We start from the raw sequence: 22,953 nt of genomic DNA on the forward strand, positions 1-22,953 counted from the left end.
TAATGCATATAGGAGGTTCAGCAGGAACAATCAGTACACATGTGTCTTAGTAGAGAATCAGCTTGGTGTATTTTTGGAGGAAAAGAGATGGACAAAAGTTTTGTGAGATTTAAATAACTTTAGTACATTTCTGTCTGAAATCATTTACTAGTTATTTCCTTTTCTAGTGTGATTATCAACTTAGCTAAATGCGAATTTCATGTGAAGACTATTCTGTAGAATGTTCTACGACTTATATAACAATGTTACTGTAGATTGGTACTAAATTACATGAATATTATGATAAATATCACTTAATAATTACTAATTCTTAGAGATAAAAGCAATATTATGGGGTTTTCTAATCTTAAAAAAATAATGGTTGCCCAAAATAAATTCACATAGGTCAAATGGTAGACTAGAAATGACATAAAATATAACCCTAAAACTGATTAAAAATCAGTCTCAAGAATGAAAACATCACTATTAGGAAATTTTCTCCTCCTGCCCCCAATTTCTGTTTAACTCTATGGAAAATCATTACCTAATTCAATCTGAAGATCATAGATGGTTAATATCTTTATTATCAGTGCCAATGTATTCTTTTTTATTCTGAATCTTTACCCCTCTCATAGAAACACATATCTGACACAGTGACTGTACTGAACTCTTCATTAGTCAAAATGAATGAACAACCCCTACATAAAATCTAAGAGGAACTTCAGGGGAGACAACTGGGTAATAACACACACTTATATATATATATATTTTAAATCGTAGTTTTATGTTCTAAAGTTTTAAAGCAGGTAAATATTTGTTCTTATAAAGTCCTTTGTTCCCCCCTGCATACTAGGGATTAAACCCAGGGTCTTGTACATTCTAGCCAAAATGTTCTACGACTGCAGAACACCTTCAGCCCAGGTTTGTATTTCTTAATTATTATTTTGTCTTTTCCTTTCTTGTTTCCAGGTTTATTATATATTTGAAACTTTCTACATAAACTTTTCCTGATAAATAATCTGTTAAGATGGTGCTTTCAAAATCCAAAAGAAAATCATCCAGATTTTGAAATGATAGATTCTGAGATGAATTAAATAGTATTAATTCTTCTTTGTTTTTATTCAGCAGTACCTAATAAAAACATCTGCATTTTCATTAGGTCTATATATTATCATTTATAAAAATCATTTGACTTTGATTTCATGCTTAATGAAGAAATCTGTGCCTCTCTTGAACATTTTAATACCAATTTTATATTACTTGGAATCATACATCTTGAAATCAATTTCTTTTTTTCACTTGGTTGCTAGGGAGTTTGAAAGGAATTTTGTGACCTGTTTGATAGCTTTTCATATGTTGTGGCATATATTTTGTATATGGATTTTTAACTGTCATATAATTTTGACCTTTTTGCTATTCTGTTTTCTTATTTGTAACCTATTTCGAATTGGATTTTTTGAAAAATTATTCTTGTTTCCAATAAGACAGAAAAATAACGCAAACAACTAGATGGATAGACTTAATTTCTGTGTCTTGCCTCTGAGGTACTTTTGGTCAGGAGAGACTGTCCTAGCCACTTATTCTAATTTGTCAAGTTGCCAGAGTCAGTTTAAATCATATTTCCTCTATGAAACTATCTAAACTCTTAGATTCCTTTCTAATGTCTTGCTGATGTGTGGTTTAAAAATAGTCAGTAAGAGAGGAAGTAACTTTCACCTTTTGTGGCCAAGTGGATTTTTTTTTTCCATCTCAGAAACCTGTCACTAAGAAATGTAGATGTGGTGAAGAACTTTTCAAGATTTATCAATAGCTTAAGGGAAGATGGGATTTGTTTGTGATTGTATTAAAGGTCCATAAACAAGGAGGAAAGTAAAATACACTGACCCTTCAATTCTTTGTGCATCTCACATTCTATTTTCAAAGGAAGTCATTTTTGAGACAACAAAGGAATCACAGAGATGGAATTGACTTCGAGAGTTTAATCAGTTCTCAAAATCAAGCATTCATCCCTGTCCCAAGTTACTCAGCAAACTTGATTGTGTTGGACTTTCACACCCTTTGCCTGTTTATTATGCTGCATTATATTTGGAAGTTGATTTTTCAAAGCTTTTCTCTTTTGGGCTTTTTCATTAGATTATATTCTACAATATTCTAAGTCCCACTGCTTTCTAAAATACACAATATAAAACCTGCATTAAACTGATCAGAGATTTAAAGAGGATAGGTACATTGCTTTCCAATATAAATTACTAAAAAGCATTTATGAAAGCACCCTCTAAAATGTTCAACTGTGTAGATGGCTAAACATACCTATCAACAGAGACACAAAATAATCCTGTCAAATAAAACTGTTTACACATACTGTTCCTGAAGAGAGATTAGAAGCTCAAGGGATCAACTGAAGCTCAATGCCCTTTTATGTGTTTTTATCCTAATGATATTTCTTTGCAATCTTGTCAGTTGCCCATTTTCCCTTCAGTTATGTATCAAGTGTGATACTTTCCAATAATAAGTCAAGAACATGCTTGATCAATAATCCTCCCAAAATAAACTAAGATAAAAAGAAGGCTGGCTCACTGTCCTACTCAATTAACTAAATTTGTTTAAACTCTTTCCAAAATTCAGGGGAGAGCATACAATGTAATAATTACATGGTGTTTAATACACATATAATCATCAGATTAAGGCTGCACCTTTTGTTCCATTCCTTTAAGAAAAAGGAATTGGATTCAAAGACAGATCTAACCTTTTAAATACATGGAAATATTTTAATTGCATTATTAATAGTGATGATTAAACAAACATGGCATCTTATAGGTATGTATCACCTTTTCTTCAAAGTTTCACAGTAACTTTAATTGAACCTTAAAATATTTTCCTTTGAAACACTTTCAGTGACATGAAATATCATTTAAATCAAAGGGGATTAAACTATGGCTTTCAGATTATCTAAAAGTCCAGCAACAACCTTTACATTTCAAATTTTTGAGCTGGCTTTTTCCCCAAGAGCAGGTTTTAAATAAGTACCATGGTATTAGCCAGTTTTATCTCATGTTCAATTTAAATACATTACTTGTTGTTTTTTTTTTTTCCTAATAAAGGAAAGATGTTATTTCCATTCATAAAGAACAAAAGAGCTCCTCAGCTCAGTTGTATTGATTTCAGTAAATATTTATTTATATTTATTTATATTTCAGTAAATATTTTATACTTCAGATTTCATCTCTTAATCTCATTTTCCTGCTCCAGGAATTCTCTATCTTGTACCTGAGTAAACTCCTCAAACCATTTCCACATGAACCTTTGCCTAACCCATTTGTTTAGGTCAGACTCACCTGGGATTTCATGCCTTGGCATTTTCAGAACTTTACTTGCGCCAAACATGCTCGAATTTGCTCTTAGCTTATGAGATCTCTCCAGCAAAGCTTCTGAAAGCCACAACTCCAAAATGCTCTGTTACCTCAATACCAAAATTTCAACTCCAAAATGCCTCAGGTCTTCCAGTGTTCAAACCTATCTTAAACAGCTAGTGGAAGCCTTCCTCATGGAACTGATAGGCTGAACAAGAGCTCCTTGTACTTCTCTTGACTAAAAATGCTGTTTAAGGTTGATAGGCTAGGAAGGAAGATTCACAAATAGGTACGTCCTCTTTGGGTTCCAGAAGGATTTCAACGCATTCACAGGCATGGTTTACTTTGACAAATGCAGAGATATTTTTCCCACCACAGAAAGTAAACATGCACACCAAACCAGTATAACAGGTTGGAACATACAGTACTGCTACCCTCAGGCTGCAACTTAGAAGCACAGACACTAAGGCACCTTCCTGCTTAGATTTTGTTTTCCTTTTAGTAGCCATACAAAATAAAGCATAACGTTTTGAGAGATTATCATAAAAAATACTCTATGCGTGTGCATATTGATTTTTGACTAACCCCTGATAGTAATGAAACTAAATATCTTAAAAGCCAATGTGACCTCTGCGTAGTCGAAAGACAACACAGCCTGGATAGATCAGTCACACAATAGCCTAACTGAACACTAGACAATGCTTTCATGGTCATAAATACAGAAACGGACGATGTCAGTAGGGAAAGTACTTATAAGACTGGTTTCCCCTTATGAAATCAGAAAGCAAATACCTCTAGAAAATAATGTGCTACATTCTTCCATAAAGTTACAGGCTCTGGATGCCAGGGGTAGAAACCAGAATTCTAGCAACTGCTTCTATAAAACCAAAGAGAATTTTCTTAACTTCATAGCATCTCTGTGTATTTTTTTTGTACCTATCATGTATAAACATTAAACTCGAGGACCTCTAAGCTCTCTTCTAACTTGAAAATATTAATATTCTACAGTTATTTTCTCTTACTCTGACAGCCAAATTCTCCTTCAGTGAGTTGGTGAAGAATTCTCTCCTGCTGATTGCTATCGAGCGCTGGCACTGCCTTCCACAGGGTCTAGCCAATTCCTCTATACTTGCAGCATTTATTTTTTCAACTGAGATCTATGTTTTTGTAGTCTTTCAGAGTAGGGATTTCTTAGAGCGAGATAAGGAAGAAGATCCACGTGCATTGGCATATACCTGTAATCCAGTGGCTTAGACAGGAGGATCACAGTTTGAAACTTAGTAAGTCTTAAGCAACTTATCTAGACCACATTTCAAATAAAACATTTAAAAAGGGCTGGTGATGTAACTCAGTGGTAAAGTACTCCTGGGTTCAATCGTTTTATTTATATATATATATATATATATATATATATATATATATATATATATATATGAGAGACAGAGAGAGGGGTGAACTGAAGAAGGAGATTTTTTGTCAGAAGTGCTCAAAAACATCCCCTCAGTTGCTAATTAGGCAGCCTGAGTACCTAATATGTATTGAACAGCCCAGAGGAGACACCCCCCCACTCAAGGTCACCTCTTCTCACAAGGTTTCTTTAGTTTGTGAGAACTCAGAAATAGTTTTTTTTTTTTAATTCAAATAATCCCAAGGGTGAAGAAATACACTGTAATCTTTAAAAAGCAATAGGTGGCTTTGTACATTTTTTGACCAAGGATGAAAAAAGAGAAAGAAAACAGAAAAAAAAAAAAAGTTCCTGGTGACTGTTCCTGAGATAGGAAGGTCTCAGTAGATAAGGTGCATAGCTACACAACAAAAGATTATTTCCTTTTTACTTTTTAAAAATAATTCTGAGTAGGAAATTTCACGCCTATTAATAAGAATACTGGGACAAGTAGAAAATGCTGGTTCATCCTGAAAGAAAACAGGTTAAGAAGCACTTATATGCCCAAGGGCAACTCTAGAAAAATCTTAGAGTAAACCATATCTAGGTGTCTGCATGTTGGGAAGGGGACTGCCACCCGTATCATCTGAGCCATGCTTCCACTCCAATCCAATACTGACGCAGAACACTTGGTGGTATGAATGAGTTTGCATGTTACACAAGAACATAATTCTTCTTCCTTTTCTCGAAAATGCTTAGAAAGCACTGGTTCCTGTACTTTATGCCATATTATTTATACATTTTATTTGTATTTTCAAAGATTAGAAAAATAATTTTTAGGCTGGGACACATGCCTGTAATCCCAGCGGCTTGGGAGGCTGAGACAGGAGGATTATGATTTCAAAGCCAGCCTCAGCCAAATTGAGGCACTAAGCAACTTAGTGAGACCCTGTCTCTAGATAAAATACAAAACAGGGCTGGGGATGTGGCTCAGTGGTCCAGTGCACCTGAGTTCAATCCCAGGTACTGAAAAAAAAAAAAAAAGTTTTACATTGTTTTTCCCTAAATAAGTCATTTTATGGATCGAGAGAATATTATAAACCTTCATGTACAACATCTTAATTTCTCTTAGGGTTATATTGACATTGGGTCTGAAAGAGAGAGATTGCTTTTTATATTTGAAAGGATAACTGAGATCTGTTCACATTATGCTAAAGACAGCCTTGGATCAACTTCATTTTCATTAGGGAAAAATGGGTTCCCGATGCTAATGAAAACATTAGATGTTATTAGTACATGGACTTCATACAAGGACACTGTGCAACCAGGTGCTTGGGTATATGAGTAGTTCAGTCACATACAGGAATAGCACTAAAATGAATAATCTTTAACAATTCTACTCTGGCCTTCTGTCTTAGACTGTTTTGTTCTGCTCAGACTGGGTAATAAACAAAAATTTATTTTTCACAGTTTTGGAGGCTAGGAATAGGAAGACCAAGATCAAAGTATTATCATCTAGTTTGGGATATTTTTTTTGTAACAGGGGTAACCAAGTGGGCCTTAAACACTGAGCCACATCCCTAAACCTTTTAAAATTTTATTTAGAAACAGGGTCTTACCTAGTTGCTGAGGCTGATTTTGAACTCATGATCCTTCTGCCTCAGCCTCCCAAGTTGCTGGAATTACAGGCATGTACCACCACACCAAACTAGTGTGGGCCTTCCTGCTGCATCCTCATGACAGAAGGCAGAAGGGCAAGGTAGCATTAATCCATTTAAGAGAACAGAGGCCTCATAACCTGAACGAGTCCCAAAGGTCCCTTCTTCCAGTACAATTGCCTTGGGGGTTAAGTTTCTAACAAATGAATTTGAGGGGTCACATTCACACGATAATACCATCCAAATTATAACTAGAGATGGTACAGTGAATCAGAATAACTAGATAAATAGTTTTAGATAATTGTTATCCAAAGCATATGATGGAGTTTCAATGATAATATATATGATAGTTTAATGATAATATAATATCCTCAGAGCTAAATTATGCAAGTCAATCATTCATACATTGAATGTATAAAGCATAGTATTTGAGCATAGTTATTTCAAAAGAACATCCATTTGTGTGTAGAATCTATAATAATTAATATAATTTCAAAGACATCTTTTTTATAAGTGCTATTAAGTAAAAAGCAAAATTAAACATTTAAAAACCCTCTTTCATTTACTTTGATCATTTTGAAACTCAATTTCAGATATAGAATAGAGTATTTCACAGTGAACACAATAATATTAGGGAATTCTCCAAATGAAGACTCCAGGATATATTTGATTTGTTTTATAAGATACTATACAAACATATCAAAATCTCTTATACATGCAAATAAAGCTGTAATTATTCTCCAATGCTTTCCTTTAAAATTTTAAGAATTCATATATAATTTGAAACCTACAACTGAAGTACCTTCATTTCTCAACTCTGATTAGTAGATTCTCTTAATAATCTTAATGCAAATTTGTCTGAAATTAAAGCATTCAATACTGCAAGAAGACAGATCTGAACTATTTGTAGACTAACCAAGGATACATTTCAATTCAGATAAGATCAGAAGAGAATACCACATTCCTTATTGAAAAGTTCTCACAGAGTACACAAAAGAATATGGTCTCATGAGTGTTCCCCAACTACAGATGTATTACAGACACAGGTACATGATAGCTTAACTTAAACCATGGTATTAAAATTATATAATATAGCACTTGTTTTAAATTAAATGTTATGCATGTTTTTTCTGATATGTTGATTATTAATTCTGAAAGTAGTTGCATTTTATACATCTATATGGATATGAGAAAGGGAAAGTTACCCTTACACAGAAAGAACATAACTATTGCTAGAAACCTAACATGCATCAAAGTGCCAGAGCAAAAGGAAAAAAAAAAATGTCTGTATACATGCCAGGACTCCAATATAAGAAGTAAATATCACCATGATCCCCAAACAAAGATTGTTGATAAGGGAAGAGGGAATAGGTCTGTTTACTCCTTGGTCTATTTCAATCCCTAAACACAGACAGGTAGTGTTCCCATACAGCCTAGGACAAGCTATTCAGCTGGTTTCCAGATACATGCATTTTATACAAAATCATTACTATATGAACATCCATAGGAACCTACGAGTTTCTCATATGCTATTCCAAGGGAAAACTATTACAGACACAAAAGGAATCTGTTATAATCATATACTATCATAATACCATTTGGTCCATAAAAAGCATACAAATAAATTATGAATCATGCTAAATGAGGCTTTTATCTTGTTTCTCTTTGATGAAATTCATTAAGTGATTTTTTTTGTTAATCTTTTATGTTAAAAAGCTTTATAATAGCATTTTACATAGTACTTCAAAATATTTAGAAAACATACAGAGTAAAAATAAGATTCTGGGATCCTTAAGCAGGTGTAAAGAAGACTAAAAGAAATCAAAGAAAAATACGACAAGTAAGCAATGAAGTAGATAAAATACTTTTATGATCAGGCATATCTACAATTACCTGATTATTATTCTGAAATGTGTTATATTTCATAGGTGTAGTTATATTTTTGATTATTTTCACTTAATGGAAAACTGTGTAGTTTACATATTTTTCTTGGTGCCATATTGTTTGTAGTTTCACAGGAACATAATTAACAAAGTGATTATCAAGTAAGTTTTCAAGAATATGTCTTGATCAAAATTTCATTTATAAAGATGGTAAATAATTTACAAGAAAGTAGACTACCAGAAATCATTGCAATAAGTAATTGTTAGGCCCATTTTCTACTTTTTTTAAAAACTTTTCTCACTCAAAAAAAGTGAAATATGAGAGCTGCATTGCATGTTTCCAACAACAAGCCTAACTATAGATGCCTGTCAAGTCAGTGTCAACAAAGCCAATCCCTTCAAAGGACAAAGGTATCTGATTAAGTAAGACTTGTAAAACAAACCGCTCTGCCCAACTGATAAGCTCTCTCCTGAGCTCCTGTTTTCTCCCTTTAAAAAGGGGTTATATTAATTACAAGGACACTTAGCTGGTATACCCCAGAGATAGCCATTCCTGATTACAAGAAAAAATTCCACAGGTAGAGACAAAAATCAACATTTTGCTAATGTTAGAAAAGGTCCAATGTGAAAACACATTGGAAGGTGGTTGCACAATTTCTCCAGCATGATATGGGAGATTAATTTTTTTTTTCTTACTTTCCACTGAACTTATGATTCTCTGTTGGTCAAGATACTGGACACAACACAGACAGCATGCGTGTTCTCCATAAGCAACCCCAACCTCCTTTCCCCACCCTCATAGAACACCTGGAAAACACAATGGGGGCATGCGTGCTTGCGTGTATGAACACGCACACACTCACACACACAGAAACAGAGCTATCAACACTGCTTAAATTTCTGACTGGGAACATTTCATAGGCTATTGGCACTTACCTTGCAAAGATGTGTTAGGCAAGCTTGCTTGATTCTCTCCCATTTTGTTATTTCTCTTTAAAGGAAGCCAAGCAGTTTCAAGTTGTGTCAGTTACCCTGCAAGCTTTGTGACCTTCTGACTTTCTACTGTAGTATTGTAACAGTATACTACCTGCTTTCTTCTGTGAATAATTACCATTCTGCTTCCCGTATTACCTGGGCTTGCAGGACCTGTTTGACTATGAAGTGAGATCACATCCTTTGATCCAGCGTACTCCTATTAATGCGTGTTTCACAAAACATGGCTTTGTTTCAGTTTTGATATTAACTTTGAATCTTTGAATTCTGTACTTTCACGTCAGTCCAGAAATGTGCTGATATTTTTCTCTGAAAGAGCGTTGATATGACCAACACACCGAGCTTGCTTCAGAGCCAGAGTTTTGTTTCTCTGGTTTCTCTTAGAGAAACTAAATAAAATTTAACTAAATTATTCAACATCCATTTTTTTTTTTTTTTAATATAGGAAAACAACAGTCTGGGTGAGAGTCCACTCCATGCAGCTGTGTAAAGGCTGACTTTCGAAATCTCTTATTCTTACTGAGTGACACTTGTTTGAGAATTGGTTTCTTGGACCATAGATAGAATAATATCCATTTCAAAAGATTAATATGAAGATTAAACACAATAATGTGTCACCTGTCCTAAAGATTGTGAATGATATAAAACAGACAGCACTTTCTATTTCCTCCTCTTTCTGTTCCTCCTTTGTCTTATTTCTTCTCTCCTTCCTTCTGTTCTTTTCCCAGTAAGAAGAAAGTATGCTAAACTGGATCACTGATGTCATGGACTATGCTCTGACATCAGTTGTGCTGTTTATTAACTTAAAACACTTAAAGTGGTTATTTACTCCCATCTTCGAGGGTCTCAATATCCTAATCCATAGAAGGATAATACTGATATTTGCATAGGGACAAGGTGAGTATTAAATTAGATTAACTTTATGCCTCAAACAAAAATAATCTCTAGTGAAAAACAGACATGAATTGGAGATTTATCTTTGAATGTTAATTTTTATGTAACAGAAGATCACAAAATTAAAGTGATTTATTTAAGTTCTGTTTACCATAAGTTTTATGGTGCACACTTCTCAAACAAGTGATCGTCACTCAGTAAGAATTAGAGATTTAGAAAGTCAGCCTTTACACAGCTGCATGAAGTGGACTCTCACCCAGACTGTTGTTTTCCTATATTTAAAAAAAAAAATGGATGGTGAATAATTTAATTAAATTTTATTTAGTTTATCTAAATATTTTATTTATGTAAATAAAATATTATTATTATTTACATAATATATAGAAAATCTCCACTTTCTCCTTCTAGAATTCCTCAACTTTTGGCTTTTGAAACACAAGTAAGTCTCAAACTCTTCCCTTAGTAATTCTTTCATTTTTTATTTGAAATAATTTGTATACCATGTTTGCTAGTTAATTAATTTGCAAAAGTTGATTATATAAATTAAGTAAACAACAAAAAAGGCAAACAGCTAGAACAGTTATTCTCAGAAGTGCCAGAAATTAAAGCAAGCCTGACTTTAACAAATCAACACAAATTTTATTTATTACCTCTCGGGATCTGTTTCCTCATCTAATATGAAGAAGCTGCCCAGTTTATCATGGTAAAACCATTTCATAATTATTCAAGAGTTTCTAATTTGTATTTGTGGTGTATTCCAGAAGAGACTACTCCTTTGCCTACGCCAGTTACATACTGTAACATATGAACCATGCTGCATACTTCACTGAAAGTAACCTGAAATTGAATGTTTGCCAATACAGCACTATAATCATCACATTCTGACTTCCCCATAAGAGAGCAACATACATATCAATCCTCACTCATTATGACAAACTTGGAAGTATATTTACATATCTGCCCCAGGCACCTAAAATTAGTCAATAACAGTAATAAAGCGTCCATTCTCTAAGAGCTGATTTAGAACTTCTAGGATGTGGGAAGTTATAATGAAAGTAGATTACAGAAGTTCTATTCTTGAGACAAGAAAAATCACAAAGACATAAACACCAGAAACCACAAGAGTTTTTGTAGATCCATAGAAAAAAATAAAAATACACATTCATAAATATAAACATTCATATACCATAAATATAAATAGAGTGAACCATTTACAATGAAGTGCCACACACATATACTTTGTCTCTCCCATTCTAAACCTTTTTAAAATTTATTTTTTTTAATTTAATTTTTAAATTGGGTATCAGGGATTGAACTCAGGGGCACTCAGCCACTGAGCCACATCCCAGCCCTATTTCGTATTTTTTTTTAGAGACAGGGTCTCACTGAGTTGCTTAGGACCTCACCAATGCTGACTCCTCCTGACTCAGCCTCTTAAGCTGCTAGGATTGCAGGTGGGCACCACCACACCCATCTCCTCATAAGGCTTTTTAAATACCTGGAAAACTTTTTCCAGGAGATTTTAGAAATATATAACCCAAAAGTTTTGTACATGCCTAGAAAATTTCTTCACCTCCTCTTTGTCTGACTGACTCATATGCAGAAATTCTTCTTGAGCCTGGTCTGGATTAAGGACCTTCTATGTGCTCCCAGATGTCCCTTAACAACTCTCAACTTTTAACTTCTCCATGGCTCTTGTCATATTGCATTGTAAGTAATGCTTAATTATTTCTGTCCTGGCATCCTGTTATGCTATAGCCCCAGTGTTCAACACCACACCCTAGCCACTAGCACAATCCCTGGTACATAATACACCTTCACCAACTATTCCAAGATGAATAAAAAGTCCATCATAAAGGTTGGACTAGAGGGTCTCAAAGAAAATAAAGATAGGGATTAGCTTCTATAAAAGATGACTGAGGATGTTCCAGAAAGCAAAAATTACAAACTCCAAAATGAAGAGATGGGGGAAGTAGGTAGATTTACCTTTAAGAACAGGAAAAAATTGAGTTAGAAGGAAAAAGATATGAGGACAATAGTGAAATGTTCCAAAAAAGAGTTCAAGGCAGAAATAAATGAAAAAAAACCCAAACCACAATGTTTATGCATTAATTTCAATTCCACACACCTCACCACCACCACCACTAAAACAAATGGCATTGGTGGCATTAGCCAGAACAGTGTCAGTGGATGCTGAAAAGGAAAGTGACATAATTATATACATTATCAAGAAATTTCTCTTAATCTTGAAAGGCTCAAAATGAATGAGTCCTCCATATGCATTCTGAGTCTTTTCTGTAAAATTTATTGAATGTATTTTTAAACTTAGATGGAACAATGTAAAACAATATGTCTAACTACATTTCCTATTTGTGTCCCCAATATTATGAAATTGAAGACGAGAAAGGCCAAAGGAGAATATTATAAATACTATAATTCATCTTTCAGGTTGAAGGTCCTCAAAGATATGGTTATCTACCTGTCCTCCTGCCCCACCCTAAACCCCTCCCATTACCTGGTCCTGCCCACCAAGAGGGCACACCTAAAGTAACTAGCTCCTCCCATGACCTGGCTCTGATAAGGCCATATAAAATCCATACCCTTGTCGGGGCCTGCCACTATTTCCATCCACCAAAGATGTGCCCCTCTGGTGCTGAATAAAGCATCACTGGTCCACAAAGTCTTCCTCCATTTTCTTTTTCTTTTGTATTTTCTTTCATGTGCTTTCAGGTCCTGCCTATAAACTATATATGGTGAAGAAATTAATGTTATAGGTTAAACCCATGTGGTCAGTTATAGAACTGATTATTGTTATTTAGTTCTGATTTTCAAGAAAGATATATGTGAAAATTTGAAGAAAATTACAAATTGTTTTTACCAAGTTCCAAACATTGATGTCACATGTTATGGAACATGGGACCCTTGGTCTGTAAAATTCCAGATCCATTTAACTTTATTAAAATCATAGACTGTAACTTCATTAAAACCATGGACAGAAAAGGAAAAATACAAGATTGGATAGAAAAGGATTAAAACACTTATAATTATAATCCTTCAATATATTATTAGAGCCAGGCATGGTGGCACATACTGTAATTCTAGCTATTCTGGGGACTAAGGCAGAATGATCACAAGTTTGAGGCTGATCTGGATATTCCAGTAAGATTTTGTATCAAAATAAGAAGTAACAAGGGCTGGAAAATGTAAGTCAGTGTAGAGCATCCCAGTGATGGTGGGTGGCGGGAGACAGTATTTGAACAGAAGTAAAAGTATTTGCTATAGAGAGACTGGGACCAATCTTCCCCAAATCCCGATAGTTGAAGAGAAATTCTATGTTATCTACCAGGATAGATTGTCAAGATTAAAGTTCCAAAAATTAAGCTGATGTGTTCTCTTTTTAAGTGCATCGTCTAACAGTATCTATTTCCTGCATTTTAGAATAAAGCAAATGTAGTTCCCATTCAGTCCTACTTTAGATGTTCAACCTATTTAAATCTGTTCCAGATCTACAAAGAAGCTAAGTAACAATGTTTGAAAAAATTAAATGCAATAATATTTAAATGTTCAACATTGTGTCAGACAAGTAATAGGAAACTTTCTCTATATTACCCCAATGCAAGCCCTCAACCCTGTGAAACCACACCAAATTGAACAAATATGTTCAAATGTTGTGAGTTTATCACAAATTTTCTGAATTAAAGTAATTTAATAAATTTTCTTTCTTGGTTAAAATAAAGCCAATGGTTTTAAAATGATGAAGTTAACCTGATATTATGAATCATATGGTGTTAGACTCAGGCATTTCATCATCTAGTTTTCTAGAATACATATTCTTCATTAAAATTGGAAGTTCTATTGGTTATTTGTAGCCAAAAATTCCTAGGTGTAAATTGTCTGATATTCATAGATGCTAAATCGCTATAAGACCTACCAGATAGAAGATGGTTGGGTATTCCAGAAAAAGGACAAAGTATGTAGTATAAAAGAATGGGTAGAGATCAATTAATATTTTCTCATACTTAGAAATACCAACCAAACATATTCTGCCTCCCTTTTCTGGATCTGGGTATTATCATCTACCCAGTTGTTCTAGGCAGAAATTTAGGATATGTTCTTGGCTTTTCCCTTACATTTCCTAAATAGTACTAAAGTCCTTTCAATTCTGTGCCTCATCTGTCATCGAAGTCCATCCCTTTAACTTTCCATTTCTGTTAAGTGAGGCCATTATTGTCTCTTGCCAAGATACTCCCCCAAATAAAAGTTCTTTTACATCTAATGTATCCTCTCTACATCCTCCAGAGTGATCTTCCTAAGGCATAGGAATCACACAATTTCCATGCTTACATGTTCATTAAACCCACAGCCAATAATGTTAACATGTTATCACTATGATTTTCCATCCCAGTGGCCCTTAATTCAGCATTAACATTCTAGCCCACTTAGCTCCTCTATCAGAGCCTGACATCCTCACAAATACTCCAAGCAGCTGAATATATAATACATACATAATCATATTTACATTTCTAGACACATAAACATAAAAAAGTGTTTCAAAATAAGGAAAGCGTACTTGATGTCTTGTTTTAGGATTGTCTGGTAGGTAAAACTATCCTTTTAGATACTACTAACTAAACTTTCAATTGTTGCTTTTTTTATGAAATTGCACACAGAATTTTTTTGAAAATTAATATTGTTGAAGAAAAAGTAACTGTTTTAAAGTAAAGGAGCATTCGATAACAAGGAAATAAGTTAAGTCAAGGACAGTGTTGTCATTTTAATGATCTTGCCACTACAATTTTGTTAAATAAAGAAGTCAAAGAGCTATACAAATTATATTTTATATTTGAACACACACACACACACACACATGCACAGTAGTTTAAAAATTACTGATGGTTTGCAGATAAGTTCATGTAATTAAGAAATAAAGTGACTCATCTAACTTAACAGGCACATAATGGTGCCAAGTTGGAAGTCAGGTAGGAGTTATACTGAAAAGCATTCTAATCTGCTGCTGGGAATAGCATCCTAAATCCATATTCTGAAAGAAATATGTAACAAGACATTAAGTATATGCTTATAATAATAGTATACACTGTTACATACTTTTTATTAGGATAATGAAACATGTACTTAAATGCCAGAAAGTTTAAACTATCTTGTTAGCTTTATCATCCTCATTCATATAAATCCACTGAGAGTGGGAAGGCTAAATTTCTGCCTTTAATACAAAACTATTTTTCAGACCAGAAAGTCATTTTCTTATACCAATTTCTCCCAACAAAGGTGTGACTGTGACAGCCATCTAAGCATCATCTAAAAGAGGGAAAATGCTAAGATGATTTAAAAATCTATTTAATACTGTCACAGAACTATAACAGGAGATACAATTCACATGTTCACATATATATAAAACTAATTACAAATAATGATTAATGCCAACAAATTTGGAATGTACATGTTAACGGATGCAAGCATAAAATGGCGAATGTATCAATTTGGGAATTTTAGGACATATTAAAAATCAAGAGAAAAACCTCTAGAATATCAACATTAATAGGAAAACCAAGGTGACAGAATGATTTCTCTATGTTATTAAAAAATTCAATAAAATGTTTAAATGGTATTATTAACAGGAAAGTATTTTTTTTTTCATCAAACATCCTGAAACAAAATGAAAAGTCTTAAAGACAGGAGTTTCAATTGTGTGACTCAGAGTGATCTAATATAGCTCAGATACTGTTTTGCAAGTAGGACTCAGTCATTCAGGCTGAGAGGTGATATATTTTCTAGTCTTCAGTCTCTTCATGATAACCCAAAGCAACACCAAAATTCAACCAGCAATTGTTGCCAACCTTGACACAACTAATACTAATTAAATGAAAGCAGCATTTAACAGCTGTTCAGGGATAAGAGCTTTCTCTAACTACAACTGGGATCTAAACTGTGTGAGGGTGCAGCTGAGGTAAGAGGTGATGTTTCTCATTATCTTTAGAGACATTCTATTCCCCTTACTTAGCATCTTAGAATATTAATAATAGATGAACATGTCCAAAATTAACTCAGGAACACTAACAGTCACTTATTAAAATGCACACTAAATGTCTTCACTTCAATTCATGAAATATGAACAAAAGATAATCATAAAAATTATGTGGATCAGAGAAAAGTAGTTTGTCATTTTGCTCCATTATTTTTTCCTTTAATTTTAAATTTCCTTTTATTTTTCTTTCTATTCTTTTTCTCTCTTTCTTTCTCTAGTGTCCCTTCTTTTCTTTCTTTGCTTAATAATAAAGTCAAAAAGGCTTAGCATGCTTTCCTAGAAAATGATTCCAGGAGAACTACTTTGTTCAACATCATAATGGGCCACTACTTTCTACAGAGAATGTTTTCTTTCTGAAAGCTCCACTTTTACTTTCCTGCTGACTACCTGCCAGCTAGCATTGTTAAAGAAAAGGAGATGAAGGATTAAAGTCCCCCACCTTCCCCCAAGCAGCTAATACTTAAAATAGACTTTTCTCTAAAATGAAAAGCTGCTGTCTTTCCTATGGAGACCAGATTTACAAAATGGGGGAAAGAAAGTACAAATGAAGACAGACAGATAAACAGCTTCTCTGGGTGGATTCTTCAGGATAATAGGCCAAATGGGGAGATACCTATGAAAGAAAAATATCCCAAGATGATGCTTGAAAACATCCTATCTGACCACCTTGGGCGATGAGGGACTCACAATATATGAGCAATTTAAAGAATGAATAAATATGAAAATAGGGACAGAAATACCAGGGCTTAAGTTACCTTGCAGTAACTTATTTCATTATCTGCTTCCTGTCTCTTTTAAAACTTTTCGTCTCCCTATATTCTAACATATCAATTAATTATTATTTCCTTAACATTGGCCCTGCCTTTCAGCTCTCAAAGCATACCTTCAGAGTATTTATTAGTTGCTGTTTTCATAGATCTGACAGATTCAAAAACATTTAATAAATACTTGGTGATTGAATAATAAAAAAACACAACAAAATTATACTGCTTTTCTCCCAAAATCTTTATAATAAAATTAAGAAAAGGAATGAAAGTTTAATAACTCAAAATGTTTCTTGTATTCTTACTTCTCTTTCACAAAGTCTTCTGTAAATTCCCATTTTTCCAGTTTGATAAAATTTTTAATTTCTTCACATTACCTAAAAACTTAGAAACTCATTATTTTTCACAAAATTGATATCCAATCTGAAATTTAAATATTTCAAAGTTCACATGGTGTGAAGAAATTAACTGAGATAGGAATATTACCATTAACCTCTAAGAAATAAGATAGTTAAAGTTTCATCAAAGATAAAAGTGTGAAATATATCAAGAAATTTAAAATACATTTTAAATTATTGAAGTTAAATTTGAAGAGAACGTTCTACTAGCTAATTTGTGGGGAATTTTATGATATCACAAATTTTGGAATTATCTGCTCTTATGTTTTTGGTTTTCTGAAGACTTATTTTTAAAATATAGAAGCATTAGGCCTATTTTTTAGGGGTACAGTCCTTCTTGCTTTATCTTACTGGCCTAAACTCTGAAGCATTTAAAGAGGTGACCCTTTGATTTTTTAATAACTGAGTCATGAGAGACTTCCTCCCTGTTTGTGTTCAAAGGTTACTATGTAAACATACAAAATTATGTAAGTATAATAATAAATGATTAACACCAAATAAGCATATCAGAACTGCAAAACTTGAATTTCAAATTAACAAACTTACAAAAATTCCATTACATGCTCATACTCAATAATTTAAAAAACCTTCTGATATAAAGAGAAATTTATCTTTTATAAATAAGCAATTTTATAGAAATGTTTTCCATATTCTCTTTCACTATTGATGGCAAAAAAAAAAAAAAAAAGAAAGAAAGAAAAAAAATGGTGTAATCTTATTTCTCTGCTGAGGTAAAGTGTACATGCAAAATATGCACCCACTGGAAGGATACCATTGGATGACATGTTAGCTTTTCATTGCTGTGAAAAAATACTTGCGAAATCAACTTAAAAGGAGGAAATGTTAATTTTGGCTTCAAATTCAGTCCATGGTCACTGGCTCTATTATTTCTCGGCCTGTGCTGGGATGGAAAGTCAAGGCAAAAGAGCAGGTCAGAAGTCAGGTGCTCATCTTATGGCAGCCGGGAGGCAGAAAGAAAGGGAGAGGAAGAGGCCAGAGTCCCAACATATCTGTGTTAGTCAGCTTTTCATCACTATATCCAAAATATCCAACAAGAACAACTTAGAGGAGGAAGTTTATTTTGGCTCATGGTTCCAGAAGTTTATTCCATGGTCTGCTGAATTCATTGCTCTAGGTCCAATGAGACAGACATCATGGTGGAAGGGTGTGGTGGCGAGTGCTGCCCTGTTCACGGTGGCCAAGAAGCAGGGAGAGAGAACAGAGGTGGTACTGCAGCGAAGATGAACCCTCAAGCGCACATCCCCAGTGACCCATCTCCTTCAGCCATGACTCATTGACTTACAGTTACCACCCCATCAGTCCATTCTGATTAGGTTACAGATCTCATTATCTAATCATTTTACTTCTGAATATTCCTGCATTAACACAGGAGCTTTTGGTGGACACCTCATATCCAAACCATAATAATACCCCTAATTAGGCATACCTCTAATGACCTTCCAACTATATCATAACTCCTAAAATTTCTACCATCTCGTAATAATGGCATGAGCTAGGGATTAGTCTTCAACAGGTGAGACCTTGTGGGGCATGCCAGATCCAAACTATAACTGATGAGTTTTCATAAGCTGATTTAACCTTGCAACTCCTATAACATTCAAATATAGAACATTTACATCACTCTTAGAGGTTATTTTATGCCTTTTCCACTTAATACCACTCGTTACCACAATTCTGGATGTAGACAACACTGATAACCTCTATGTCACTATGCATTCATCTGTATTTTGTGGAATTTTATATAAGTAGAATCATACAGTAAGTACTCTTTTATCTCACATAACTTTGTCAGAAATCTGAGAATGACTTAGCTGGATAATTCTGGTTAAGAGTTTCTCATGGTGAACTCAAGCTGTTGGCCAGATCACAATTATCTGAAGCCTTAAATGGGGTTGAAGAATTTGTTTCCAAAACTAGCTGGAGACTCCATTCTTTGATGGCTTTGATAGGAAGTTTCAGTTCCTACTCACATGGCCCACTCTAATGAGCTGCTTCAGGGGTGTCCTTAAGACAAAGAAAGTATATTTCTATAGAATGTGCTATTAGAAGAAAAAAAGAGTCTGCAATGCCCTTTATGACCTACTCTCCAAATCAAACATCCACATTTCTTCATTAATGTATCCATGAGAATGAGTCTTGAAGTACAGTCTACACTCAAGTTTGGGGCTAGGGAAGGGGATTAAGCTCAATCTGTTGAATAAAGTGTAAACATTTTCTTGAACAATTATGCATAAAGCATTAATGAAAATTCATGTAAAAAGAACTGCATTTTTAATCTGTCTGGCTTTGGCATTTGTTTACATCTCCTTTGGGTAAATAACTATGAACAGAATTGCTGGATCATATAGAAAGGGTACATTTAACATTGTAAGAAATTGTTAAACCCTTATCTAAAGTGGTTCTACCATTTTAGAATCCTACACAAAATTGATGAGAGTTCCTTTTGTTCCATAACCTTATTAGCAGTTGGTATTATCAGTCTTTTCAACTTTAGCCATTCTAACAGTTATATAGCATTATCTCCTTGTGAGTTTAATTTGCAATTCTTTGAGGTCTAATGATTTTGAACATATTTTCCTATGCTTATTGGCCATCACATAATTTATTTATTGGATTTTTTTCTTTCTTAATGATAAAACACAGTTCTTTATAAACGTGAATATAATTTTTTGTTAGATACAAATATTGTATATACTGTATCCAAGTTCATAGATTATCTACTCAGTTTCTTAAGTGTTTCTACAGTAGCAGAAGGTTATAATTTGATAAAGTGTAATTTATCAATTATTTTATGTTTCCTCTGTCCTATCTAATAAATATTCGCTAAATCTAAAATCAAAATGAATGTTATTCTATGTTTTCTTCTAGAGATTTTATATCTTAATTTTATTAACCAGGTTAAATTTTGCATATGAACATAGATAAGGCTGAATTATTTTTAGAAATCAATTTATTTTGCCATATAAAAATTCAATTATATTAACATACATAAAATAAAAATTTACCATCTTAACACATTTTAAGTGTATAGTTCAATAGTGTTAATATATCAATAGTGTTAATATATTAACAGTGTTGTGCAACCAATCCTCAAAATAGTCTCATCTTTCAAAACTAAAATCCAATATAAGTTAACTCACCATTTTTTCCTCCCATAAGCCCAGGGCACTTGCCTTTCTATTTTCTGTCTCTATGAATTTAAAATTATATATTACTTGTCTGTATAGACATATTTTATTTTGTATAATGTCCCCAAGGTACATTCATTTTGTAGCTTGTGTCATAATGTTGTCCCTATTAAGGCTAAACAATATTCCCTTGTATGTATAAATCATATTTTGTTAACTCATTCATCCTTTGATGTCTATTTGTGTTGCTTCCATATTTTGGCCATTAAGAATAATGTTGCGGGCTGGGGATGTGGCTCAAGCTGTAACGAGCTCGCCTGGCATGCACGGGGGTGCTGGGTTCGATCCTCAGCACCACATAAAATAAAGATGTTGTGTCCACCAAAAACTGAAAAATAAATATTTAAAAATTTTCTCTCTCTCTCTCTCTCTCTCTCTCTCTCTCTCTCCTCTCTCTCTCAAAATAATAATAATAATGTTGCCAGGAACATGGGTAAATAAAGATCTCAAGAACATGTTTTCAATTATTTAACGATATATTCAGAAATGAAATATCTGGACCATATAGAAAATGTTTTTTGAGGAGACATTATACAGCATTTTAGAGTAGGTCTACCATTTTACATTCCCATATTCACAATGGTTATAATTTTCCTATATTCTCAGAATACATGCTATTTTCTGTTTTTCTGATGGTCGACATTTTAATGGGCATAAGTGAGATAAATAGATGTCTATCTCACTTATGCCAAGAGAGAAAGAAATTCTTTTTAAAAAAAGGAATTTAAAAAAAAAACATCTAAATAACACAAATAATAAGTGAACAAATGAACAAGCATCAAGATAGTGCTAAAACAAGTCTATATGCATCTGGAAAAAATGAAATGTAATCCTTAGTGAAAGAGATTTATTAGAAAAAAATGGATATCTAAATGCAAAATTGCTTTCAGATTTCACTTGCATAGAATATAACATCATTCTTTCACTTTAAGTCTCTAGATGTCTTTGCCTATGGTTTATGTTTCTTTCAGGGAACATATAGTTCAATCTTTTTTAAATTTTTTTTTTAGTTGCTCAAAATATTACAATGATCTTGACATATCATATATTTGATTCAAATGGGGTATGAATTCTTATTTTTCCACGTGTACAGATTGTAGTATCACATTGGTTTTACAGCCACGTTTATACATACAGCCATACTAGTGTCTATTGTATTCTGCTACCCTTCCTATCCCCCCTCCTCCCCTCCCATCACCTCTCTCTACCCACTCTACTGTGACACTTCTCTCTCTCTCTTTTTTTCTTCCCCCTCACACCATCTCTCTCTCTTTTTTTCTTCCCCCTCACACCATCTTATATATAATTTTGCATAACAATGAGGGTCTCCTTCCATTTTCCCTGTGATTCCCCTTTTCTCTCCCATTTCCATACACCTCTCATCCCTATTAAATGGTAATCTTCTTCTCATGCTCTTCCTCCCTGCTCTGTTTTGAGTCGCCTCCCTTATATCAATCTTGTTTTTTAATCCATTCTTTTAAAAGTCCATGTCTTTTAATTGAAGAATTGAGACCAGTTGTATTCATTATATTATAGAGAAATGTCTTATTACTTCCTGCTACTTTATTTTATTAATAGTGTTGGATTTGACACTATTTCTGATTTCTTCATCTACTCTTGTAATGAGATTTTTTTTCTTCTCCAAGCTCTCCTGGTTATTTTTAATCTTCATCTTCTATGTGTAGGATTCCTTTATTTATTTTCTGCAATGCTGACTTAGTAATCATGAATTCATTTAATTGATGTTTATCTTGGTAAATTTTTGTTTATTCTTCAATTAAGAAGGACATTTTTCCTGGAATAACACTCCAGGTTAGCCATTATTTTTTTCAGGCTTTGGAATATGTCATTCCAATCCCTTTTGGATTTTAGGTTTTCTGCTTTAAATACACTGCTATTCTGATTTTTCTTTTTCTTTTTTTTTTTTTTCTGTAGGTGACCTGTAATTTCTTTTTTGTAGCTTTATTTTTTTTTTCTTATTCTGTGTTTTTAGGCATTTTAATTATAATGTGTCATGGTGAGGTTTTCTTCTGGACTTTTCTATTTGGGGTTCTAAATTCCACCAGTATCCAGATATCTTTATCATTCTCAAAGTTTGAATTTTTTTGGCTATTATTTCAGTAAAAAGATTATTAATGCCAATAACATGTATTTCTGTTCCTTGATACCTATGGACCTTATTTTAGGTTTCTTAATGGTGTCTCACAGTTCTTGGAACAATAATTATAGTTTCTTATTTATTTCCCCTTCAATACTGTCTGAATATTTCAGAATGTATGCCTTTTCAAATTCTGAAAGTCTGTCTTCTACTTGATCTAATTTAGTGGAGAGACTTTCAATTGCGTTTTTATTTCATTTATTTTATTCTTATTATACATGTTTTTTTTTTTAATTTTTT

Source organism: Marmota flaviventris, chromosome 8 (assembly GCF_047511675.1).
Source record: "Marmota flaviventris isolate mMarFla1 chromosome 8, mMarFla1.hap1, whole genome shotgun sequence".
NCBI classification, from domain to species: domain Eukaryota; kingdom Metazoa; phylum Chordata; class Mammalia; order Rodentia; family Sciuridae; genus Marmota; species Marmota flaviventris.